This window comes from Halichoerus grypus, chromosome 9, assembly GCF_964656455.1.
Source record: "Halichoerus grypus chromosome 9, mHalGry1.hap1.1, whole genome shotgun sequence".
In the NCBI taxonomy this organism is placed as follows: Eukaryota; Metazoa; Chordata; class Mammalia; order Carnivora; family Phocidae; genus Halichoerus; species Halichoerus grypus.
Window position 1 is genome coordinate 59,076,924 of NC_135720.1, and position 28,000 is coordinate 59,104,923.

The following is a 28,000-nucleotide window of genomic DNA, read 5'->3' on the forward strand; positions in this document are numbered from 1 at the left end:
TGGGCGTGGAGCCTGCTTGAGATTCTCTCTCTCCCTCTGCCCCTGCACACTGCATGCTCAATCTCTCTCCCTCTAAAATAAATAAATAAATCTTTAAAAAAATCAATAAAATGATACCCCCAATTTAATTGATTCTCAGGACTTTCTGCAAAATAGGTGAAATTCTAGATAATTTTTAAATGAGAGCTATGAGATATATAAATTGTGAAGAAGATCATGTTCTTAAAGGATAACATAGTGGTGTTATCAGGTTACATAAAATATCCTTACACCATTACTCTTTTCCATTTTCAATACTCTCAACAAAATAACTAAGAGAAGCTGAGATGAGGTCTAGGAGAAATAAGCAGCAGGATTATTAGAAAATATAGAACTTAATATTGCTCTGGGACTTTGATTTCATCTTCTTACTGTGAAGGATATTCTGTTTTTCTCTGAGTCTAATAAAGGGAGGATGTGAAATATATACATCTAGGTGGGGCCATATGATTAAATGCTGGTCAATAAGAAGTGGTGAAAGCGATATACAGGCTACTTCTAGGCCTGGCCCCTCAAATCTCCTGCACTTACCCGAGCTCTCTTTCTATAGGCTAGATGGAGAGGATCCAGTGATGGACTCCAAGGCCAGAGACTAAGGAGAAGCTACTAGATAGGAAGAGTCTGGGTCCCACACTGGTGAGCAGAATTACCCTCACAACCTGTCCTGTGATGTGAATGAAAACACTTCTGTTGTGTTAAGCTCACTGAAATTTTGGAGTTGTTTGTTATACCAGCTAACATTGCTTTCCCTGACTAAAACAGCTGGTATAAGTGCTTCTTTACCAACATAGAAATGACTCAAAATAATAAATGTAGCTAATATCTATTGAATACTAATTAAATGCAAGGACTGAAGCTTAGAGAGGATAAGTTACTAGACCAAGGTCACAAGCTAATGAGCGATAGAACCAGGATTGAAAGCTGGGTAGAATGATCTCGAAGCTTATGCCCGAACCATTTTATTTTGATATTGTCTGTGAAATATATCATTTATTATAATTATTTTTGCATTATGGAGGTAAATCATGGGGTGGAGTGAGCTTCAAATAAGTTTTTGCCCTAGTCATCATAGAAAATATTGTGACAAGTAGCTACAAGTAACTATAATTTTCATAGCTGAAAAATCTCAGTTCTTGGGTCATTGGTACCTATTTCAGCACATTTAACAATGTAAATAGATATGCATCATCTTTATAGTTTTTTTTTTCCACTTGGGCCAGGATACCTCAACTGAGTAAGACATTACACAATAGAATCTACCCACTTTTCTGTTTTTTATTTGGCGGGATTACTTTTTATTTCCATTAGTTCCACATCTCCCATGTGACTCTCTGCACCCCAGCTATCAAGGGAGTATAGCCTCTGAATCCCAATGGCCAAGGTCCTGATGATGATGGAGGTAGTATCTGTGAGCTTGGGTTGGTGGGGGCCTAGAGAAATACCAGATGAGGGGCAAGATGGGTCTGTGTAGCTCTGTACATTTTTGCTCCATGAGAATCCATTCTTTGTACTTGTCTGTTAGGCCTCCTGAAGATCATTATTTATTTCCCAAGTAGAATGTGTACACTCAAACTCCATTGACCTTAAGGAATTTTAAGTCTGATTGTATGTGGTCCTTTCAGGAAAAAAACAAACAAAAAAACCAACACCTTTAAAGTGTTAAAAAAAAAAGTTTCTTTTTTTCTTTCTTTCTTTCTTTCTTTCTTTCTTTCTTTCTTTCTTTCTTTTTTTTTTTGTGTAAAGCTAAATTAGAAACAAAAGATCTGAAAACTCTGGAGCCTATACATACAGAAATAGTTTTTTTGGGGGCCATATGTTCCTCTTTGTAATACAAACGTGTCGAAAGAGCAAATATCTGCAAAAAACAACTACAAAGAATACCATGCGAGTTAATGCATATCAAGCCATTCAGTCACGAGAAAAATTTGGAGTAACCAGCAGTGGGTCTGTCCAGACTCACTCTCTGCAGTGGTGATAAAATCCCAGATGCTGTGCCAGCCGTGTGTGTGGAGACTCCAGGTCGGAGGCACCCTTGGGATGTGTGTGCTTGGGGAGAGGACAAGACCAACTCAGCCTTGCCATTTCAAAGCTTTGAACAGCATGTTTGGAATGCTAATGGGTAATACTTTCTGCTTGTAGAGAAGGATGATTTTTCTGCAAAGCGTTAAATCATTCCCTTCCCTCCCGCCCTCACCCCCCTCCCCGCTCAGGTCTTTCCAGTAGTAGTTTTATCAAATTCTATCAAATGATTCTTTCTGGACTGATTTTTACATTCATATTTGGAGAATATATACCATGATCCACAGAGATGTAAGGAAGGCATAATAAGCAAAGCAGGCCAAATTCAAAAGAGGTAATGTGGGAAAGTACTGAAAAGGTTCTTGGGGGAAGAGAAAGGGTGAGAAGGAGCAAGAGAAGGAGGGAGCCGTGGAACCAGCTGGCGTCCATGTTACCTGTGCAAGGCTGAAGCACAGAGTTCCCGAGCATGTAGTGGATCTTCACCCATGACCATGGCAATGTCAATATTAGCTGTGGGTTCAACTCCAGTCATAGCATATTAATTCATATATAGAACACATATTGCAAACAGAAAAGGCTGGGTTTGTTTGTTTTTTTATCTGACAGACCTTCAGAGGGAATCGTGTTAACTAGCAATTTCACACATCTTTAGCTGAATGATAAATAGTGTTAAATGATGTGCCTGAAGCAGAATGAGATTCTCAAGGGCCTCCCACACCGTTAAGGGAAAAAGAAGTTTATCTCATTGAATGCAGGAAGTGTAATGTTTTGCTGTCGTATCTTCGGACACTGATAATCCATAGATAGCGTGTGTCTATGATAACCGGGGTATTTTCTTACCCAGGACTTTCATTTCTAACTAGGCTGCGAATAGTTTATACTCAAGGAACTCTTGAGTTTCTTGAACTTGTATTTCTTCTCATCTTGAAGTGGAGCTCTTTGGGGTGCTTAGTTGTGTTCTCTGGGGTTGATGTCGAGGCTCCTTTGCTGAAGACCAGAGAGGAAGAGTGCATTCTCGGACTTGCCGCAGTTCATTCTTGTCCCTCTTGTGCTGGTCAGGCTCTCCTTGTAGGGAGCCTGTGCTAATCAGCCCCAGGCTTCTGCTCTTACCCGAGGCGGCCTCTATGTCATCCTAGGAACACTCCTTGAGTTTGTTCCCAGTCCTCGTTTCTCCTAATCTTACAACTTGGGTTCTTCTATCCCAGCTGTTGAACCTTTTGTTGCCTTGGCAGTTCCGTAAACAGAGCTGTGTAGTTAAGAGCGGAGTCACCTCTTTGAAAACCAGTGTGTTAATTGCCAGCATATGTGCTGTTGGAAAGCCGTGTGAGGCCATCCATGCGAGGCCATCCATGCGAGAGTGCGCCCAAGTCACCTGGCAGTGTGTCCACAGATTGCGGCAATGACTACGCGAAACACGGAGGAGGAGACCTTACCAGTACCACTTCGGGACCACTTGAACTTGTCTCCCCTCCAGCTAAAGCTAGGTGGAAACTGATCCTCAAGGACCTACTATCTGTTGCGAGCGAAAAGGCTGGTCCGGCACCAGACCTGACTGGCCTACACAACCATTGTCTGCCAGATGCCCCCTGTTTGGGAAATCTCCGGATCCTACAGTGTCTATCAGACCTGGCACCAAGCTGCTATCACACAACTGAAACATTTTATTTTTCATGACAATTTTATATCACTTCCAGACTTTCAAACTTTTTTCCATTTTATTGAAAATTCTTGGTTTGCTTGTTGGCAGATCAAACGCTGTTCTTAAGTGCACGTATTTTAAAATTAACTGTCCTTTAACTCCAGTGAACAAACCTGGTGGGGAAGCTTTTTACCCCCAACACAAACTCTTTTAATTCTCCCCCAACTCTTATGAGTAAGGAAAAATCTAATTCCCAGCACCCGCGGGTTGAGTGTCTCTCTACATATGGTGTACAGGGTGGGGCCTGACTGCTTTCGGAAGCAATAATTTTTCAAGTCTTGTGTTGTTAGTGAATTTTTTATGTTTCCTAGGCTTTGTTAGTGCACTGATTTAAACTGCAGTTTGAAGTTTGAAGATATTTACTTTACCTCATGAGAAAGGTGGCTGATATCTAGATGACGTCGAGGAGGCACTTGGTTATATGTGACTGCGGCCCAGGGCGGCGTCAGTTTTCTCCCGGACTCCGGATTGGACAGACTGATTACTCGAAGGCCTCCACTGTGACTCCTTAGGTTGAAAACCTAGCTAGCTGTGTGACCTTTGAAAATTTACTTAACCTTTTTAAGCCTCAGCTTCATAGTTTGCAAAGTGGGGATGAAACTAGGACTTAATTGTAGGGTTGTCAAGATTATTAATTGAATTATTACACCTAGGAAACCTAGAAGAGTGTCTCAGAAAATGTTAGCAATTATTGTTAAGGGGGACCATATTTGAAAGATAATCTTAAAAGCATTTTTTCTTGTTAAAAAATTAGTTCATGTAGTCAGACAAGAGGGGAAGAAGTCTCTCATCGCATCTTCTTCTCTGAAGTGAGGTTATGATATTCTACAAACCATTGCAATTCTGCTCCATTAATTTGCTCCTTAGGCCTTTCCATTATTAGTATTAGTAATGGCATTTGACAATCTTCCTACATCTGTGGGACTGTCTGGCCTATCCATTTTCTCAAGACCCAATGTCAACTCCTTAACCTCTGTGCTCCCTATGGCTCTTTAGGAACTATCTCTCAGCTCCACAGGGTGGGCCCTTGGTGGTCATATTTATATGCTCTTACCTTTAACCAGTGCTGTCAGGACACCTGACCTAAAATGGACCAATCACATTCTTTCTCCCCAAAATTTGGCTTTGGGACTAAGACTTTTAGTCACTATTTGTGGCTGGTTCTGTAACATGTAAACCTGGGAGCCATAGGGCCGCCATATTGGGCCATTGGTGCAGAGAAGTAGAGAAAACCTGTCTGCAGAGAGAGGAAAGAATGGAGCAGACGAAAGAAGCCAAGACGTGATTCAGAGAGATTTGAAGAGAACTGGCCTACAGAATTTCTGGTGGCTTGGCAGTTCCAGCTGTATTCTTGCCCCTCAGTTTTATGAAGCCTCCTCTGTCTATATCATTAATTTCCTGTTTTTACTTAAGGTAGTTGAGTAGCAACCAAATCCCTTAAAGACTCTTAGTTCTGATTGGCGATGATTTCAAATCAAGTTCACAAGTCCATTGCCATCAACCCACAGGCCTCCACCACTCACCTGTGACCTCTGTCATTCTATTGTTTTTATTTACTTATTGATTGATTGACTGATTGATTTTTGGTGCAGTGGTACTTGATCTCCACGTATGTTTCAAACGGTTGTTTTGTTTGTTTGTTTTTAACACTTGGAACACTTGGAACATTTCATCTGGTTTAGTTATACAAATTTGGAATTAGTCTAATTTTATAATTGAGCTGAAAGTTTAAGAAATAATGATTGATTACATTCATTTACTTCTAACCCAGTGTTTGAGAGGTGCCTCAAATTCTGTTAAGATTATTTGTAATAGTGCTAATTCATGTTTAAGAAAGAAACTGTGTAACATTTCTGGTATCAGCTAAAGTTGAATCTCAGAGGAGAGGATTCCTCACTTTGGGCAGCCCAGAAACCCAGACCCAGAGGGTGGTTATAGTCCAATTTCCCCAAGTATATTCCTTAGGACTCTTGTTTTCAGATGTTCATGAATGTAATGAGAAAAAAAGGTCCATGTTCAAATATTATGAAATACTGAATTTAAACACAGTTCAGCTCTTTTCTTTATTGAAGCATTTTAAAGACTTTATACATGATACACATTGTGATTCTCCATTTGTTGTAGACTTGTAGTCATTCCTGAACAAACTGACCATGGAATCCTTTTTCTGTAGAGGACATTTTCAGGACAAATGTTCCATGGGACATATTCTGGGTGTATTGTCGTAAGAGAAGTACTTAGGTAAGATTGGCATTTCCTGGGGTCGCTTGGCTTGTCACCATTGTCTTATTGCTTACACATGGCTCTTTCATTTATGAATCCTGCCAAAATCCCTTGGGAATCATAGGTATTTTTTTATCAGTACCAGCTTTTAGTGACATGGCAATAATGAAACAATACTCCTAAAGGCACATCTGGGGACACAGAGATCACCCTGACTCGATTATAAAATCCTTGCAGTGTCCCATTCATCCTCGGATCTCTGTGACAGGGCCTGTCGATGCCTGTCATATCGGTTGAATTGAATTATTAATTTGCCGAAGATCTAGAATTAAATATTGTTCATTCTTTCAACAATTAGGAAACTATATTTCTTTTTCCAACAACAGACTCCTTTAAAACATTAACTTTGATGTAACAAAGCTATAGCTAAGCTGGCTACCTCAAGTGGCACGATTTTAATTCTTGGAGAGAGACTGCCAGGAAGTTTTTTACAAATTTCTTTCTAATTTAGTGAAATATCTGTTCTGCCTTTGCTAAAGGAACGAACTAGAAATCCTTATGAGTCAGGGAAATCAAGATTTTGTTTTGGCACTACTAAGAGGGCCTTAAGTAACAGACCATCAATATGATAATTTAATAAAATTGTAAGAGAATGTGATGCAGAACAGTTCCCTGTAAGATCTTGTTGTTCTTATATCATTAGCGGAATGGAGTCTGGCAGTATGAAAACAAGCTGGGTAAAGTTAAGATGCTTTAGATAACATAAGTATCCATACTTATAATGCATATAACATATGCCCTGCATTTTAATTTATGGGCTTAAGGGAACAGTGATTAAGTAGGAGAGAGAAGAGCTTTTTAAACACCTTCTGGGGAGTGATTTCTATTCTTTGCTGTCACATCTCCAATTATTCTTTCTCTTCAAATACTTATTCTCATTCTTTGAGTTTTCCTGGTACAGGTGGCTGCCATTTGTAGAGCTATCAATTTTGCTGCCCCCTTTTAAGGCGGCTATTATTTATGCCAGTTCCTGCTTATCCTTCTTTGGATTCGTTTGGACAAAAACAGCTACAAAACATTTTAAACACCTTCAGAAAAAAAAAAAAAGGTTAACTTTAAGGATCACATGTTATGATGCATAACCTCCAAATAAAACGTGTGATCGGCTCCAGCACACCTCTCAGGGATTGCGGTTTTAACATGCTTTTAATTGGAGCTACCCTTTTAGGTGTCCGCAGTGCGGGGACCCGGGGACCCAGGGACCGGTGCCGCCACGCGGGGCCATGCCAGCAAGGCTGCCCCGCGGAGGGGCCGCAAACCTGAGCTCTGTCTGAGGAAAGTTGTCTTCGTCTTCGAGACAATGTGGAACTCATGTCCCTTGGAAGAATTGCTTTCCTTCTGTTAATTGGCGCTGTGTATTCTACTCTGCCCCATCGTTTGGTTTAAGGTTTGTTATTCAGAATTAATGTCAGGTTTCATAGTCTGTTAAACCATAAATTACCACTCCTTGTCTTGGTACTGAAAGAGATTACTTAGCCATTCACAATTTTCCAGGGGATGTTCTCCAGATGTGTGCCATCTGAAGTCTCCTGGCGCCTCGCTCCAGTGGACGAAGCCGGCCTCTTGCTGAGGAAACAAAGAACTGGGAAATATATACATCAACGTTAAAGCATGCAGGTCCTCAGACAATGTTAAGACGCCTTCACACTTGCACCGAGTTCATTTGCGTCCCCTAACAATGCCCCCACTGTGGGGACCAAGTGCCACTGCTTTACTTGCCCTCCTGTATGGATAATTTTATGCTAATCCCTGAATTGTTGCAGGAGCCTTTAACGGTCAGCTGCCTTTCTCTGTCTTTTGAGGTATCAAGTGATGTTACAACTTGGAAATCCCATAGAGGCAGCTGATGGCGTCTTTAGACAATTCGGGCCCATCGGGTTTTCTAATATGTGAGGTGTTCAGGACAAGGTTCTCTCCCGTCCACCCTGAAACAGGGCGGCGGATTCTCGATTTCAAAGTGGCCCAGAGGAGATAGCCATTAAGACAACGCTACCTCTAATCCAATTTCCCATCATCTCAAACTCTGTGCAAAAGCAAATGTTGAACCTGTAGCTGAACCCAGTCTTTTGAATGCCAAACCGAGACCCGTCATGTATTATCTTAACTATTTTGGGGAGAGGCTGATTGTTTGCAAAATATCTTTGGGTTGCCATTAGTTGGGGTTTAATCCTTTAGAAATATTCAGGGCTCAGGCCTATTCAAGCACGCCGGGCCCCTGCTCCTCGCAGCAGCTCGGCTCGGCCCGCGCCGTGGCTTGTGTACTCAGGCCCCACTTATTTTGTTCAGGTTCACGATCAGGCGAGACAGCCCTGTCAGTTCAAAAAGACATTCTTTTTTCAAACTATTGATCTCCGTTGCTCTTGCAAATCCTTTCGTATTGGCTCTCAGGATTACTATAATGCTATAATCATTCTGTTAAGGATTCAGATTTGTGGTGGGCTAAAAGATGGGAACATCAAAAGGACTGAAATGCCCTTGAAGCAATCAATTTTTGTTCATCAAATACAAATGCTGAGAGGCTGCTTTCGGCTAATAATTTATAACTGAATTAATGACACATGGCTTCCTTCAGTCTTTTTTTCCTTGAGTTCCCCCCACCCCCACCCCGATGATCTGATTTTATATTCTGGGAAGTGAATTTGAATCGCTTCGTGTTCTAAACAAGAGGACTGCTTTGGGGAGTGAAAAGCTCATTTTGCTTGCTTTCAAACTTCGAAGGCAGTACAAATCTTTCCTCTTCCTTTGGGCTCTACAAGAAGGTGAGCCCAACACCATATCTGCTCCACTTCCTCTGGTAACAAAACAATGCTCTTGTGGTTACGGTGTAGGTCACATCCTGACAGAAGCTTCCACCAGCAAAATAATTTCTGCAAAATCACAAGCGGTCTGCTGTGTCTCTATCAACTTTTGCATGATAGAGTTTCAACAAACACCGTTTATTAATCATAAGATGATGATGTTATAGGACAGGATCTTCTTTGGTGTTAATAAGCACAGTTTGTAGATCTCTGTGAACACCATGATTAAACCTACTAAATGTTTAAAAAGTCCCGAAGGTTCTAAGTTATTTTCAGTTGCATTTCTCACTCACGACTTGGAGCACATGATGTTCTAGAGGGCAGTCTTCAGCTTTCATGTTCCCTGTTGCCAAAAGACAAAGATGACATAGCTGTACTCTTGCAAGAGAACTGAGACAGACTAACATTTTCAGACATTGGGGGTTGGTTCTCTCTCTCTTTTTTTTTTTAACATTCCAGTTCAACTGATCTGAGCCAGTTGAAAGTCATCCTGGGGAAATAACAATATAATTTTCACTGAAGTGTAAATAATGCTTTCCTCATTGATGTAGGCCTGTTAATTTGAGACAAGCTATAAGTCACAGAAATAGCTTGTGATGGAGGAATTTTACTTAGCAGGAAATAAGAGAGGTCCTTTTAGCTAGCAATGTCTTGAAATCTTACCAGCCCCGAGCCTGCTACCATCAAATTCACAGTCTTTTAAAGACTGGTCTCGGGGCACCTGGGTGGCTCAGTCGTTAAGCGTCTGCCTTCGGCTCAGGTCATGATCCCAGGGTCCTGGGATCGAGCCCTGCATGGGGCTCCCTGCTCGGCGGGGAGTCTGCTTCTCCTTCTCCGTCTGCCTGCCGCTCCCCCCGCTTGTGCTCTCCTCTTTCTGTCAAATAAATAAATAAAATCTTAATAAATAAATAAATAAATAAAGACTGGTCTCAGTGGCCCAGTTCCAAAATCCGCTTCTCATTGTCTGAGTCAAAATCCACTTCCAGAGGTGTTTAAACACTCATAGCTATACTATTATTTTCTCCAAGTTATTTTTACAAAGCTTTTGACATCTGCTTCTCCCCCCCCAAATTTCCCACTGCTTTTTGCACTGTCAGGAGGAAGTCACATCTTAAGTTCTTTGCTTGCCCGAGTTTCTCAGTGTTGTCTGCCTTAATCTCTGTAAACTCAGATCTATCGAAGGCAATGGTAGAATGTTTGTTATCCTTCGTGTCATGTGATATTTATCTAGCTGCAGCAGTCATACTGTCGGTATTTGGAAAGAAATACCAGGCCACTTGTTTTAAATACCCCTGGCACTTTTATGCAGGTGTGGAGGGTAAGGGAGAGCTTCCTATCTTGGAATAACTGAGTTATCATCTTTTAAACAGAGCCTGGGTTTGTTACTAATGGCACCTAGGAGCTTACTACATGCAGGTGTGAGTACGGGTGGGGGAGAAGGAGACACTCTGCCTGCTATTGCGGGGTCACTAAGTGGCAACGGCATTTATAGATTAATAACCTGCTAGAAACTGGCACCGATGAGGAGTGATGGTTTTCTTCCTTGAAAATAAGAACTATCGCTTCCTGATTCATCATTCACACACTCCACATACTCATGCAGCCAGCTGCAACAGAAGAAAAACACACACAGGGGTCACATACATTTTAGCTACAAGGCAGTCTGGTCCCTACTTATTTGTTTATTTATATTTATTTATTTATTTATTTCCCTCCAGGGGCAGCAAAGCAGGGAGGGTGACTTTAACATAAAGCATGGTTTCACAAAGTAGGAGCTGACTCGCTCATCCTAACACAGTTTCAGAGAGTGGGTTGCGTTGGAAAAGTAACGCTTACCCTGTAAGCCACAGGATATCAAGCCACACTTGCCAGGTCTACTTGAACTTGTTACCGGGTCTGGTCCCAGATCCTGGGGTGCTGCAGGCTCTGTCTAGACTCAGTACATTTACCAGCATTGTGGTATAATTACAAAAATAAATAAAATGTGATATCTTTAAAATGAAAATCGCAAGTGGCCTAAATAGAACTGCCAATCTGTTACATGGCACGGACATCAGGTATTTGGTCCATTTCTGGCAAACACCACGTTGCTCGCTTTATTGGTTTCACAGATATTTCAGTGAGGGTGGGGAAGAGAGGGGAAGCTGAAAGCACTTCCTCTTTCCCGGTTTGAAGGTTTTTCTCTCCATCAGGAGTTGAAAACAGAATTTTGTTCAGGAAAATAAAACCATTTCCTCCCAATCCGGAAACATTTGATATTTATTATTGTGACTATGTCTTTCTCAATGATAAAAGATTGGATTTTTCTGATGAATCTAGAGAGAGTTTAATACCACTTCATAAAATCAGTGGGTTGGCTTTTTCAAGTCGTAAGGAACAATAACATGTTCTGGGACCTTCGCTGGTGGAGTTGACCTGGAGAGAGTCCATGGGGAAAGGCAGAAGGCTGGGAAGCTGCCTCTGAATTAAAGAGCCAGACCTCAGTGAGGACTGGGACATTTTCTAGAACAAGTTGGCAACTCCATCAGGTGGAGTTGTGACTTTCTGGTGACTTGGCCTTTCCCCTTTACTTTTCTATCCATTCTCCCTTCCTGCTTCCCCAAGAACTCCTCTCACAGTCTATCTCCTGGGGTCATAGTCAGTCGGTGAGGGGCCATCCAGCGTGGTGTCTGGCTGTGGGCATTGTCCCTTCTGCCAGGTGTTTGCTGGGCTGGGGATCTGAGCCGGCCAGTGTGGCGCGGTCCTAACGTATCAATCTCTTCAGATGTATTATGTACTACATACTTACTTGTGATGGATTATGTAATGTGCATCTTCGACTAACATATATGTTCTTGAACATAGTCTCCTAATTGTGCCGGGCCCACATCAGCTTTCAGTACATGTTGCTGTAATTTGCAGAGGAATCTGACCTTCTGCTTCTCATGCTCATGGCTCTGTAAGAGCAAAGAATGCCTCCTATGCAGTTTAGGTAATAATACACACGTTAGAATCACTGGAAGCACCAGGCCACACCTCAGGAGTTCTTAAAACTTCCCAGGTGTTTCCGATGGGCAGCTGAGTTTGACACTCCCTGTTATAAAAAAGCATGGAATAGGGCTTACATGTTCCTTGGGTTCTAGAGCCTCTGTTTGCATGCGGCTGTGTGTACATGTACATGCGCATAAAACTAGCTGAATGCATCCACTCTAGCCCAACGCCTAAAGCGGTTGTTTCCTTATTTGGGTCTTCTCCAGTGATCCAGACATGAAATAAGCCAGGGCTTTGGAGTCAGACCCCCTGGGGTTAAGCGCTCATTAGGCTGCTTTGTAGCTGTGTAACCCACGGCGAGTTCCTTTATTGGGGCGGTTCTGTTGTTTATGTGGAATGAACGTGATACGGTCCTTAAGATCCAAACATAGTAGGACCCCCTTCCCTCGCTGTGCTCCTCTAGAGAGATCGGTTTGGCAGCTGTTATTGCAACCAGCCTTTCCCAAAGTGTGGGTGTCTTACTGCTGGTGGCACGAGAGATGATGTTTGGGTCCCAACATGGCATTAAATAAAACTGAATCATAGTAAGAGAAAATTTTTCCCTTTTCAATTTTTTCCAGTTAAGTTATATTAAAGGGAAAGTGTCAACCTGGTGCTAACATTGCCTTTACAGTAACTCTAACCTTGCTAATGATCCTTTTTAATAAAACAGAGATTGGGCCTTCAGCTCAGAGCCTTGATGGATTACGGCATCTAGCTAGAATTTACTGACATTGAACATATTTAGTTGTATTTATTTTTATGGAAGCTCTCTGTTTATGGTACCGATTTTTCATTTTTATAATGCCACATAGTTTTCTTTAGATAGATATTTTCTTTGAAAATACATAGTTTTCTTTAAGTGTATTTAAGTTTTAAAAGGTGAGTTTCATACTACTATAAAAAAACAATAACATCTGTGGTATGTGGTTTTCTGAGTTTTGGAAAAAGCATCGTGAACCATGGAATGTAAGGTATCCAATGGATTCTTTTCCACTGCCTCTGCATCCTTCCAGAAGGCAAAGTCCCCAGCAGGGCTGGTGGTAAATTTAGCTAGTTATACCTCTTGTTTTCAATCCCAGCACTCATACTGCCCTCCGGCCTCTTACTCCCCGCTCTGGTGGGTTAGTGAGGGTACCTGTGGTACTTGTCCTGAACCTGGTCAGCGTCAAGAACCTTTGGTATCCCAGGCTTGTAGTCCATTGAGGGAACGGAGGGGCGTGGCTTACCGTAAACGTGGAGCCACACCCATCCCTAGAAGACATTCTGCAATCCAGTTTGCAACCCCCTGGTGTTGGTGGAATTGTATATGGCAGGCTTAATAATGCCCCCTCCCCAAGATGTCTATGTTGTAGTCCCTGGAACCTGTGAATATGTTACCTTACACGGCAAAAGGGACATTTTTTTTTTCCCCTGATGTTATTAAATTAAGGATCTTGAAATGAAAAGATTGTCCTGGATTAGCTAGGCAGGCCCAATATAGTCATGAGGGGCCTCGAAAGAAGGAGGCAGGAGGATGAAAGACCAGGCAATGTAAAGACGGAAACAGAAGTTGCAGTTGTTCACTTTGAAGATGGAGGTGGGGGGCCACAAGCCAAGGAATAGAGGGTGCCTGAAGTAAAGGCAAAGGAGTGGATTGCCCCATGAAGCCTCTAGAAGGACTCAGCCCTGTCAAGACATTTTAGACTTATGAGCTCCAGAATTATCAGTTAATAAATTTCCGTTGTTTTGAGCCATGAAGTTTGTGGTACTTTGCCATGGCAACAATAGGACACTAATATGTGACCCATGGGAGGGGCTTCGTGACAGATAGTGTCTGAGGCTCCAGGAGGAGCCCCTGCTGAAAGATTAGGCAGAACAGCCAGAGGGTCTGGACCCTGTATCAAATCTGCCTGGTGCTGCTCTTCCATGATGCATGATTCACCATGTTTGGGCTTGGTGGATCCAACATCCAGCCAGGCCCGAGAAAAGAGGAGGTCCTATAAGCCTGGGGGGAATGAGGTTAGGTTTGGGTGCAGTCAGAAGCTACAACTGAAGCAGACAGCTTTGGTTGCCAGCCTGACTTCTGTTTTCCCTTTCTCCCACCGAAGCAGAAACTTAATTTTGTTCTAATTTCCTCTCCCCAACCAAGTGATGTTCTCCTGGGGAAGCTGGCTCCATCAGCAAGTTCCAGTGACAGTCAATCACTAAGCCATTTCAGCACATGGCATTTCCTGATGGCTGTTATTGGTCCAGAAATGGACACATGACCCTAGAAGCCCAATGGGACTGAAGCAAAGGTCCTATCTCCACATGGAGAACAGCTTTACTCTCTCGTGTGAATCTGAAGGCATAGCTCTGTCATTGTTGCAGCCATCTTTTGACCACAAAGGGAAACCAATTTTAGGAGAAGCTGTTACTGAGAACAGCTAGCAGATGGACAGAAAGAAGCTGAGTCCTTGAGAACATAATAGACAAAATAGCTGATATAACATCCGATGTGAGGTACATTATTACTTAAAACCAATTTGAGTTGGCATTACTTATAGCAAGAATAATTCTATTAAAACACTTTCTCATGTCTGAGTCCCTGTCTCACACCTTCCTTGGTGGATGGTAAATGTGGTTTTCACTAAAAGAAACATGTCTGTTGATAACACTTAGTACCTAAAAAATAATGTCACTTTTCCCGTCTATTTTCTTCTGTCAAATTAAGTTTGTGATCTAAGTGGTAGGAAATAGGTATTTTTCTTCAAGAGACCCAATAAATGTTAATCTGAATAAAGACAAAAGCCACATGGATTATGAAATAACTTAATTTTTTCCCCAACTAGAGCGTAAGCTCTTAAAATTACCTTGCCCACATCTGGTACTCAAATGTGTTTGATTTTAATAGGCACTTTCTGAAACCATTACTTTATCCCAGGGATGGTAAATAGGTTTAATCTGGTGTGTCATCTCCTACTGATTGTTGTGGATTTCTGAAGATCTGCACTGAGAAGGATTCCAAGGCCTGCTGGCCCCAGTGTGAGAAGATGCTGAGGTTCCTAGCAATGTCCGTCATAGACATGGAATGGGGGTTGCTGAAATTGCTGCTAGTGTTCAGCATCCTCATCTTAATCCAAGAACATTTCTCTTGAATGAAGGGAGTTCTAAGTTCCCTGGAGGCTGATTATATTTATATATGAAGGTGAGTGGCTTCTTTGCTTATGAGGGAGTCAACCCTGCAAGAAAACATTTCTTGTTATTTGTTGGTTTTCTTTCTTGTGTGTGTGTGTGTTGTTGTTGTTTTTTGGGCAATACTTTCAGGAAATACAGTGGACACATAGAGGGTTAGGTTTAATCTCTGTAGAAATCATCTCTTTATCAAAGGCGGTAGTAGGCAGCATTCTAAGATGGCCCTCAAGATTCTAACACTGGTGCACCTGTGTACGTGAATGTGGGCAGGACCTGTGAATATGATGGAATATCACTCTCGTGATCATGTCACATTTTCACAAGGGTGAAGGGATTCGGCAGATGTAATTAAAGATCCGAATCTGTGGATTGAGTTAATCCAAAGGGAGATTGTCTGAGTGGGCCCAATTTATTTTAAAAACATACTAGACCCTTCCTAAAGAGAGATATTCTCTCTCTATCTTTTTAAGATTTTATTTATTTATTTGAGAGAGAGTGCATAAGGGGGGGAGGAGGAGCAGAGGGAGAGGGAGAAGCAGGCTCCCCGCTGAGTGGTGAGTCCCACATGGGACTCAGTCCCAGAACCCTGGGATCATGACCTGAGCCAAAGGCAGACACTTAACTGACTGAGCCACCCAGGCACCTAAGAAATATTCTCTTTTTGGCCTTGAAGAAGTAGGTAAGCCACTGTGTTGTGAGAGGGCCACATAGCATGGAACTGAAGCAGCCTCTAGGAGCCACGAGGGACCCCAGATGAAGTCAGCAAGGAAGTAGGGACCTTGATCCTACAATTTCAAGGAAATGAATTCTGACAACAGTCATATGAGCTTGGAAGAGGAGCCCAAGCTCCAGAAAAGAACACAGATACTTAGTGTGCCCTATAAATATTTAATTGAAAGATGACTTGGAAAACATATGGGAGATACAAGGGTTATTTGTGGTCAACATCAAACTTAGTTAATCAAAAAGACTTAATGAGGAACATGGGAGTTATGTTGAACCGTGACAGATGGTCATAAGTGTGTTTTGTTTTAAACTGGTACATTTGTGATAATTTGTAATGCAGCAAAAGAAAACTAATATAATTACCATTAAATCATAAATGATAGAGGGGAGAATGAAAGAAAAAGCCTGTGACAAATGAACTAGTGTGGACATCAGACCACGAAGAGAAAAGGCTTCATGGGTGAATGTGTACAAACTGTACCCTCAACGCCATTGGACACATTGATTTGTCCCTTTCCCAGCTGTATGAGCAGCATGGGGTCCACAAAATAGCTTATGATGCTTTTAAGTCACCTAGAAGGCACTCCTGGTCCTTCAGCATTTACTTGTTAACGTTTTCTATGAACAGGGTAACATAAACAGAAATAAGTAAACAGCCTCGCCTGATATCATTACTTCTACAAATATAAATGTTTATTTCCCCACAGTTCCCCTCACATGTTGTCTACTTATAAACAAAATATTTTAGATATGTAATGCATATAGACACAATTTTGTATTCTTAAACATTACATGATACGTACTTTTCACGTTCTTTCATGATCTTCAGTTATTTTTAATGGTTGAATATCTTACTGAATTGACGTGCTGAAATTTCTGTAATCATTTTCCCATTGTTAGGAATTTAGATGATTCCTTTTTAAAATTTCTACTTCTGCTACTGTAAATAAAATGGATTTTTCCTACCAAAGTTAACAATTTCCTACATATAGATTTTTTTAATGATTACATAATGTTTTTTTGGCTTAAAGATACAAACATTTCTTTGGACCTAATTATTTCCCCCAAATTTTGCCAATGTACACCCCGACGAGTAGTGTGAGTTGTGTTCATTTATTCATTTCAGGGTCCTCTTGCCAGCTTTAGAAATTCCCTTTTTAAATATTGGCCATTTATTTTTTTAGGCATAACCTTCACTGAGGTATAATTACATCTAATAAATGCACCCGTGTATAATTCAATAGCTCATGGCAATTGCAGACATCCATGTAACCACCACCACAATCAAGCTATAAACCATTTCCATTGCTCCTCAGAATTTTCTTGTGCCTGTTAGTAGTCAGTTTACCTCCCATTCTGTGCCCGTGCAACACTGCTTGGCTTTCAGTAAATCAGTTTTGCTAGTTTTACTAGAATTTAATATAAATGGAATCATACGGTCCTAACTTTTTTTTTTTTTTTTTGGTCTGCCTTGTATAATATATTTGAGATTTATACATGTTGTGTATATTGGTAGTTTGGTTTTTTTTTTTATTACTAAGTAGGATTCCACTGTAGGGATATACCACAATTTGTTTATTAATTGACCTACCCATTGTTGAACATATGGGTTGATTTTAATTTTTTGGTGTTATGAATAAAGCTGATCTAAATATTTGCACACAGTCTTTATATGGACATACATTTTCATTTCTCTTGGGTAAATACTTAGGAGTAGGCTTGTTGGGTCATATGAAAGGCAAATACTTAGCTTTTTAGAAAATTGCCAGACTATTTTCCCAAGTAGTTTTATGAGTTTACATTCTCACTCGCCATGGATGGGAGTTCCAATTGCTCCATATCTTTGCCAACACTTGGTATAATCAGTCTTTTTAATTTGAACTATTCTAGCAGGTGTGAACTGGCATGTCATTGTGGTCGGTCATTTAATTTTGATATGATTGTTATATACAGTTTTTGGGGAAAAACCAGGCTATAAAATTTAATTTCTAATATTATATCAACAATAAGAGTAAATGAGATAAAGAAATACTAGAAATTTAATTTCTCTTTTTGTAATGAAAATAAGAGAAAATTAAAGAACCTGAAAAGAATGCATACTTTGCACAGGAAATGAGAATACATTAAATAGACTTTATCATGTAAGATGGTTTCACAAAGTAGGGCTATTTTGATTTGTTCGAAATGAACAGACTGCCAGACACCATGAGATAGGGCCGTGGGGGCAGCATTAGCATCACGAGCCGCGTGGGAAAGCTTACGACAGGCAGGGTGCTTGCAGGTAGCCCGCAGCAGCGACAGACATTCCTGAGGCAGTGCACCGAGGCTGCGTGATTGCTTTTCTCATCTTGCTGATAGAGGTTGCATTATTAAATACAGAATGCCGCTTCCCAGGTTGACTCTCTCTTTCGCCTCCTAAACCCAGGGACAAAGGGGATGGAATTGAATATTTACTATTGTCGGACAATGATCTCCCCTTCAATTTCTGCTCCGCTTTGGTGTGCTGGGATAACATTTGGATTAGGTCTGTGGGAGTAGGAAGGACAACGCCAGTCTACTGGCTAACCTGACCAGGGGTCAAGGAAAAGACAATACTCCCGAATCAGTGATAATCATGCCCCAAACCCTCAGTCTCCAATGGGCTTCATAGATGGTCAGTGGCTTATTTCTGAGTCTAAAATCTTTGTGCAGCTAATCCCCTATACCATGAGAATTAAACTTATCGCTTTATGCAGAACTTGGTAAAATGTGGAGACATGAGGGAGACATAATCTCAGTCAGGTGATCTTTAAAAGATAAGCACAAGATGATAAAAATGATGACATTCAATTTAGAAATTCTCACAAAACCAGTCGTACTCCATTCTCTGAAACATCACTGGTGCTTATGTGTGTGCTGACGTATTTTGTCCTAATGGGATATCAGAAAGCTCACAACCTAAGAGAGATTGCCAAAGAATAGTGATTTTTGAGCAGCTTATCATCTGTGATGGGGGACAAAGTTCAACCAGTAACAGCCAGTGTGGATGAAATTGCTGTTTGGAATTATTTGAAACCACATCATCATCACTACCCACTAATGTATCTTTTTCATTAACATTTATTTATATCTTTAACAAAAAAGGAATTTGAAAGGGCAAATTATATATCTTGGTTTATGTGAGAGTCATAATCAAAGCACACAGATTTAACCCTGACCCACCCTCTATTCCTATTGGGACCAGATTTTCAAAATTCAGTCAAATGAATAATGCCTTACACTCTTATCCTCAGTTTTCTGAGATATGTCCTTTTCCAAATCATCTAAATAAAGACAAGACCACTTTGTTTATTTATTTTTGCCCCAAGTTTTGGTTTTTTAAATTTCAGTGCTGGGCTTGTAATACCATAAACTAATTAATATTCTTTAAAAATATAGTTTAAGTGTGAAGTAATTGTGAGGTTACTCTTGCCACCAAATATATAACTTGGAACTTAATGCCTCCAAGCAATGAGTACTTCAGAGAAGACTCCTGAGAGAATTAGACCCAGAATTCTCTTCTAGAGCTTTGATACTGTTCAAACCCTACAAATGAAAAGGAATAACATATTGAAAATGGAGATCATATGTATGGTGTAGCTTTTCTGCAGAAATTCCTTAAAATAAAAAAAAAATGGCAATAAAGTCCTATTCCTTCAAGCTGAGAAATGGTGCCATGAAGCATCAATAGGGACCTGGGTTAGATCCAACATGGTCCATCCTTAGTAAAGAATACTGTTCAGCTGTTGAAAAGAAAGAGGTAGACTTACACATACTGGCTTGGCAAGATCTCTAAGACATATTTTTAAGTAAAAAAATACACGGAACAATAATATTGTATAATCCCATTTATACAAAAAAAGACATGAAGTATAATTGCGATATGAACACACATGTATGTAAATGCATGGCATGCATACCAAACTATCGACAGAAGTTACTTCTGGGAGGGGAGTAGCTGAGTATGTGTGAGCATGTGCGGGTGTGTATGGATGTGTATGTGTGTTTGGCAGGTGGCACGAGAGTCAGTGAAATGGAAACTAACATGTTTGGTACCATATGATTCATTTTGTTTGACTATTTTGCAAGACGATATTTAGGCAGATGACAATTACCCCCAAACAGAAAAGGTTTAATTAGCTATATCTTCAATGAATCCAAGGTTATAACATAACACTGGTATATACCCAAATCTTCTACATTTTCTTTTTTAAAGATTTTATTTATTTATTTATTTGACACACAGAGAGAGTACAAGCAGGGGGAGCGGCAGAAGCAGGCCCCCAACAGAGGAGGGAGCCTGATGCGGGGCTCGATCCCATGACCCTGGGATCATGAACTGAGTGGAAGGCAGTTGCTTAACCAACTGAACCACCCGGGTGCCCCAACATTTTCATTAATAGCAAAATGGAATACGTGTTCTGGAATTAGTTCTTCAGCACCAAATCATTGAACCGGGAAATACAGACACAATCCAATGATGAATGGTAAACTCTGTAGGTGCCTTGCTCTCTACCCTATCCCTCATGCCTAGCACAGGTCCCAGCATTAAATAGGGATTCAAAAATATTAGTTGAATAAAAGTTTTCAGTGTGTTGGAAGCATATTATTTTTATGACTTAAAATGCAAATATGAAACGAATGCTATTATATTTGAGACACAGTATGAATTTTACTACCTGAATTAATTCAGCTTCCTCCGCAAAGATAATCCCATCACAAACACTAGCAGCCAAGTGCTTTGTGAAACAGAAGACTGCCAGGAACCAACATGGCATCCAGCTCCACACCAAATGGAAATTCTCTGGTATGACGGTAGTGCCCAACCTTCACTAGATGTCACATCTGGCTTCCTGAGCCCTTCCTTCGGCATCATCCACCAGCCCTACTTAACATGAAACGCAAAGCAGGATCACCTACCACGTGCTCCTGGAACTCAGCCAGGCTGCCTGCCCTGTGGCAAAGCTGTCTGCAACACAGGATCTTTGGGGAGGACGTGTGTGGAGAATGGACGGCAATGCAGGCTGTGCACTGAGCTGAAATGGGATCGCCGCGAGCAGGGTGGGCAGAAGCAACACTGCGATTTAATATCAAATGATAGGCTATGGAGGTGGACTGCTGGGAAATCAGATGCAATGGAAAAATTCCTTTGAGGCCAAGAGTCTTGTTGTGGGGAAAGGGAAGAGGATAAAGAACGAAAGAATTTTTTTTTTTTTTTTAAGTTTTAGCTTTGATTGAAGGCATATTAGTGAATGGGTGGGATATCAAATAATCTGCCCACCATTGGCTGTCGTCAGTACGGTCATTGCCAACAGTTCTATTAGTTTTAGGCACATAGGGATTTTGTACAGTTGATAGAAAGTATGTCTATAGATGTTACATTTATAAGGAAAAAAGTGTTTTCACAGTCTTGGGGTTTACCTAGGTTTGAGATTTGCAACCATGTCACATTTTAAAACTTTGGAAAATGATTCTATGTTCATAATTTCCAATGTAAAATGAAAACACAGACCATCTGGAAATTATCAAAATGCTATGTAAAGGCAATGATGCCGTTTACTGTATAGAATCAATTTAGCACACCAATAAAATCACGCACATGTATAAACCTCGAGAAAGGAGGCTATTTTTTTTCCATAGAACTTTCCATTTAAATTCTGTTGCCATTGTTGTGCAATAAATTTTGTTGTCACACAGCTATAGCTAAAGTGCTTTTTATTTGATGTAATCCTACTGCATCATTAAAATATCAGTATTTTTTATGTTTTGCAAATATTTGTGGACACTATTAGGCAGCATGAAGCATAGTGCAGTAACAAATGTCCATTTTATGGCCACTGTCAGACTATATATTGTATAATGCCCCAATATTATCAGCAATCTAGACCTAAATTATCACAACCCTAAGTCCATGAAACAGAAGACACATATATAATCTCCTTTAGTCCATGTATTGAAATGCTAGAATTAAAAGGTTGGGCTATCAATTCAGGCAGAAAATGTCATTTTCCAGAGGAATTTTTCACTCAGAACAAAAAAGGAGAAAAGGCAAAGGAATGAAGTTCAGGGCTGATTTTTGACAACTCTAAACCCAAAAGAAGATTTTTATGTCCCCGAAGAGGAAACACAGGTGACAGGGAAGTAAATGTGCAACTGGGAAAGTTGTTCGTTTTTGGTCACTGGGTTTTATTATTATTATTTTAGTTAACAAAGACATCAGATTATCAGTAGACAATGTTGGTTTATGGTGTTAGAGAGTTTTCTCTCAATTCACAATTCTACTTGAAAGAAGCCAAGGAGATTGATGTTTTGAAACGATGACAAATTACCCACAACATACGGTTCATTGTAAATACTGAGCAAATAGTCTCTAAGTTGCTGTGGAATGTGACCAGCCAAGGGGCCGCAGGGAATCTGCATGAGATTGGATCAAAATTGGAAATATTTTGTCACATAACTAGGCAGAGTTAGTGTGGGACTTGTTGTAAACACCCCGTGATTCAATCTGCCCTATGACAGAGCCCCCTAACTTACTGTTAAATATTTCCTTTCTTCTGCTGGATTTATCACTTCCGTAAATTATAAAAGACAAATCGCCTCCCACCGGCGGCCATACATCCCCTGGTCTTCTTTTTGTACAGCTTTGAAGGTGATGAAAGAATCGATCTCATTGACTACAAATGACAGTATTAATCATAAGAGTTTGTCAGGACTCATCATGATGAATGTGTCTAGAGGAGTCAAGTTGGTAAAATAATTTGGCCCACTGTAGTTTCCTTTTCATTGTGACCCTTGGTGGTGGCAGTTGGAGGGATGGGAGGGAGGTGCTGGATCTGGCTACCAAAGAGACAAGGCGGGGGGAGAAAAAGCACTTCTAAAAGCAAGTGTTATTTTCAATGCACTTGTATTCCAACAGCAAGGGCATTTTGATGGAAGGCAAACCGTTACTAATTATGCAGGAGATTTCAAAGTCTTCTTCTGAACTCTGCAGACCAAATGCACATAATCTGCTTCCCAAACATACTCTGCAATGCAGTGTTTTTAATTGCCTGTTTATGATAAATTTCAGAGGCTCTCTTCCAATGGAAGAGTTGTATCTTCCCCTGACAGAAGCTGCCTTATCTATTAGATGATCAGTTTGAATTATAGCTTCTTCCCCAGGTGTTTCTTAATACGAGTGCCAATTGAGAAGTTTGATTTTCACTCTGTCGTAGGTCATGTTACTGATATTGGCAAGATTTGCTAGTGTTAGAGGAGACACCTTGATCAATAATTTTGAAATAATAAAAAAAAAATCACAGATTTACTTGGAGAGTATTTTTTCCCATATGAGATAAATTGTTGTCAAAGAATTAAATGAGAGTTATATGATTTCTATCCCTAAATAATAATGAAGTTTTTGATAGATAAAAATTCAATTTCAGGTCAGAATATGTTGAAATGAAGGAATTGTTTCTTATTCATGTAAATGAACAAAATTGTGATTTTTTTTTAAGAACTTAAAAATAAGGAACAGGACCATGAATTATTTTAATTAAAAATATTAAAAATATGTCTAAATGTAGTAGGCAACTGTTAAAATTTCAATTTGATGAGATTTCAAAAAAATTGAAATATTGAGACTTTTAAAAATTTCAGTTGCTCTTTTAAAAATCTAAATGGGAGCTTTTGGCAAGAGAGTTTTACTTATTTTTACATATGATATAAAATAAATGTGAATTTTAGAATATCAATTTTTTAAACATTTGCATTTCTTAATTTCTATATCCTCCTATGTTCAATTTAAGCAGTGATGGTTGAAGTTAGGTTTTTCAGATTGCTTTAAGTAGTGGTTTATAAAAGAAATTTAAAATCATACAATCGGCACATAGGTCTTCCTTATGACGTGTTTCTCTTTTAAGGTTTTTATTTTTTTAAAAATATCAGCATTTGAAGTTTTTGTTGTTGTTGTTCCATTTTCCTTTGAACCTATGTAGAATTATGTGGATAATTCTCCCTATTACTTTTAGTGGAGATTTGGACGTGCTGCATGTTATGAGTCATTAGGATTAGTGACAGGGACTTGAGACAGCAGGAAACAAAGCACACACAATTGATGAATTTATTTCAGAATCATGCTTCTTATAAAATGTAGTGAAGTCATCATAAAGAAAATGTTCACATTTTTCTACACCAGTTTTCTCTAAAGCATAGAGTGGAATAGTTGTTGCATTTGTGTTTTGAAATGGAAGAACATTATATACACGCTTGTACAGTGGTAGGTGAGTATTCATAAGTGTGAGTACAAATATAAACATGCATTTCTGGATGGATATATTAGAAAGTTTTAAACAATTTTAGGCAAAGTCCAGGGTAGCTGGGGGTGAGGGAGGAGGGAGATGTTTACTTTTCATTTCGTTTCCCTTCTGAATAGTTGGAATTTTTAAACTATGTGTGTTCTGTTCTTATTTTTTAAAGTCGATGATTATAATAAATATACTAGATGGAATTATGTATTATTTTCTTCATATTTTCCTGTGTTAAAATTTTTTTGGCTAGTAATTTTTTCCCAAATACAGGAGATTTTAATATATTTTTAAAAAGCTTGAAATCTGGCCATCTTGTTACTTGGCTTTTAGGAACAGGCCAAAGAGCAGTTACACAGGGTTAAAAATATCTTTTAAATTGATTTTGTCACTTGTTTTTGTGCTCCTTTTTTTTTTTTTTAAAGATTTATTTATTTGTTTATTTGAGAGAGCGAGAATGAGAGAGAGAGAGTACATGAGAGGGGGGAGGGTCAGAGGGAGAAGCAGGCTCCCCGCTGAGCAGGGAGCCCGATGCGGGACTCGATCCCAGGACTCCAGGATCATGACCTGAGCCGAAGGCAGTCGCCCAACCAACTGAGCCACCCAGGCGCCCTGCTCCTTCTTGCTATACAGTTTCATATCTGGATATTTATGATGATCAGAGCATTGCTTGACTTAAAGTTAGTTGTTTTTCTGTTGATTTTCTTTGGAAAAAAAATTAATATTGAGATCTTTCAGCAACATTGCCTAGATGCCACTTGCGGGTTTGAGAACTCACTGCTAAGCAGAAGTGCAATGTCCTGTGTAAGTCTATAGGAATTGCCTGTATTTGGTGTCCCTTAAAGAGATAGGATTTTCTTTATCAGCTTTGTTTCATTTGGAATGTTATGTTTGCTTGGCATATCATTCTGGTCTGACTTTGGTTGTAATATGATAGGTCTGCAGTGGATATTATAGTGTCTTTTGGTTCTAAACATCCATTTGGATGTCGTTAAATAACGTCTACTATTGTTTCTTGTTTTCTCCATTTCATCGTTATACATTTAGTATCTGGAAGGAACATTGTGTAATTTTACCACATGCTAAAATAGGATTTTTAAAATTAAAAACAATGCCAACTTTCCAAGATGATACTCACCAACCCCTATAGCTAGAACTACAATTTTAGGCAAAGTCCAGGGTAGCTGGGGGTGAGGGAGGAGGGAGAACTACATACGTGTGAGGTAATAATTCATTTACTTCCAAGGTATATCTGCTGCTGGCAAGAGAAGACAGAATTAAGTAGTGCTAGCTTGTGTCTAAAAGATCCCAAAGCAATAAGTTTGGTAACAAAATCGTTTGAAACAATTGCCAGAAAATTTTTACCCAAAACAACTGGCCATTGAATATTTCAATTTTTAAGGAGGTTTTCTGGTATCGCATTGAAGCAATAATAAAAAAGTAAATAATAAAACATGTTTCTATATAAAATCTAGTCTACAAAATAAATAAAAATAAGATAATTATTATTAAATGTATTTCTGTCTCAAGCAGAATGCAGAAAATAATTGGTGGAAGAATTTGATATCATATAGATAATAAGAGTGTGCTAAAGCTGTTACTTGGATTTTAAGGCAGAAGATTTGTTTTTAAATTTATAGATATGCAGATTTTCAAGATTAAGGTTAAAAATATATTTTGCTTTCAACTTTTTGTATTGTCATAAAAGGCCCTGTGGGAAATAATAAACATATCACATTTAAGTTCAGGTTTATTTTGTTATGCATTTTTGTTGGAAATTATACTTTCTGCTTCCTTCAGAACCACAAGTCACTGTGTTTTTTATACATCTAACAGATAATATTATGACAGAGATTCAAGAGTCTTATCACCAAAAGTGAAAATTGAAGGCCATTTACCATTAAGAAAGCACTATAACACCAAGATTTTTTTTTTTTTTTTTTTTTTTTTTTACTATTATGTACTCCTAAGCCTAAATGAAGTCTAGCTTTTCAGTTGCTGGAAATGGTTATAAGACTATGGTCTATGAAAATTTTATTTAATATAAAGACACAAAGATTAGTATTAAGTACAGGAGGAAAAAGGCATTTATGATTCTGGGTTTAAAAGTTATTTTATTTGCAGATCATTTTAATCAAACCTCTTGTGAATTAATTTTTAAAGTAAAAGGATGGTTTTTATTCTTAAAAAGGTGTCAAACTCTTGGAGCAGCATTTTTAGCTTGATCTTAATTTTAAAACAATAAGGGCTTTTATACTTTCCAAGACTTTGATATTACACTATTGAGAAAGCAACTAACTGACTCAAATGTTTGAAAACACAAAAGTCAAAAACTTACAGTGTCAATTCCCCTTCATCTTTTTTTTTAAACATAAGAATTTGTGAGATGTCTCATAGTTTGCTTTGCATAATTCCTGTAACAGTGATTCAACACTTTTTTACAGGTATCTCTCTAAGTTATACTTTAAAAGCCATGATGGTTTGGTTGGAGATTTTTCAGGGAGTAATGCATCAACAGAATGATTTTTTTTTCTTGCCTCATAGCCACAACTTTCTGTCATAAAAATTTTTAGAATACTTCCATTTTGTAAACAGACATTTCTCTAAATTACCGCTCTACTGTTGCTATTATTACTACCAGTAGATATTATCAAACACTTAATTTTTCCAGTCACTTTGCTTAATGCATTATATGTATTATCCCATTTAATCCTTCTGACAACTGTATGAGAAAGAAACACTGCATTTTACAGACGCAGAGGTGAAGGCACAGAGAGGTTAAATAACTTGGCAACTGTTTCATAGCTAATAGCTATGATCTAACTCATCCTTTAGTCATCTCCTAAGTAAGTTTTAAATCTATCCTCTTTTTGGGAGGTGAATTTCCATTTGGGAGTGTGAATTTCCATTTTTTGCTTGTTTTATACAATAACCACTTTTATGAGCAAAAAATTATAAAATTTTGAAAAATGATTTTAGTTGCTTAGTATTTTTCCTATCTGTAGATGGGCTTTACATTTATGGAAAACATAAATTGCATGTCCTCTTTAGATTCAAGAAAGCAGCTGCAGGTAACTAACTGGGGCAAATTGAACAAATGCAGATGAGTACTTTTTTTCACTTATTAGTTGCTGGCTTCGGGTGAACCACTGATATTTAGAAGAAAAGGGCACACTGCCTGTTTTCAATTCCTTGTAGTCTAGTTGGGGAATCAGTTGAGTAAATAGATAATTAGATGCAGTACAAACATGACTAGATCAGAGGCAAATGTGAATTCGCAGAAAGGATCACCTACCTTCCTTAGTTTTAGGGCCGGTGGAAAGACTTCCTGCAGGTAGGGATCCTTGAGCTGTATACATTTTGAAGGATGTGTTCAAGTTTTCCAGGCAGAGAAGGGGTAGGCTGGAGGGTCTTGTGGGCAGAGGAACAACATGTTCAAAGGTACAGGGACTTGTAACAGGGTGTGATTTGGAAACGTCATGGCTACAGCATGGGATGGGAGCATAACAGATGAAGCTAGAGAAACAGCCAGAGCCTGTAAAATAAACTGCCTGGTATACTGTTCTAAGGGTCTAGGATTTTATCTTGAAGGTCACAGAGAACCACTTAAGGATTTTAAGTGAGGGAGAAAAGATAATTAGATTTGTATTTTAGAAAGATTGCTTCAGACAAGTAATGAAGGTATTGATGCGGTGGGGCAACATGAGTTAAAGATGGTCGTACATGATGATAATAACCCTGGCGAGCTGTAAGTAGGACTTGAATTAAAGCAATGGAAATGGGAATGAAGAAGAGAGGATAGATTTAAAACTTAACTTAGGAGACGACTAAAGGATGAGTTAGATCTAACCCAAAGGTAAAAAACCATTCTGGTTTTTGTACTATAGGTTAGTTTTAGTTGTTTTTGAATTTTATATAAAATCATACAATACTCTTTTTTTTTTTGGTCTGGCTTTTACTCGACATTT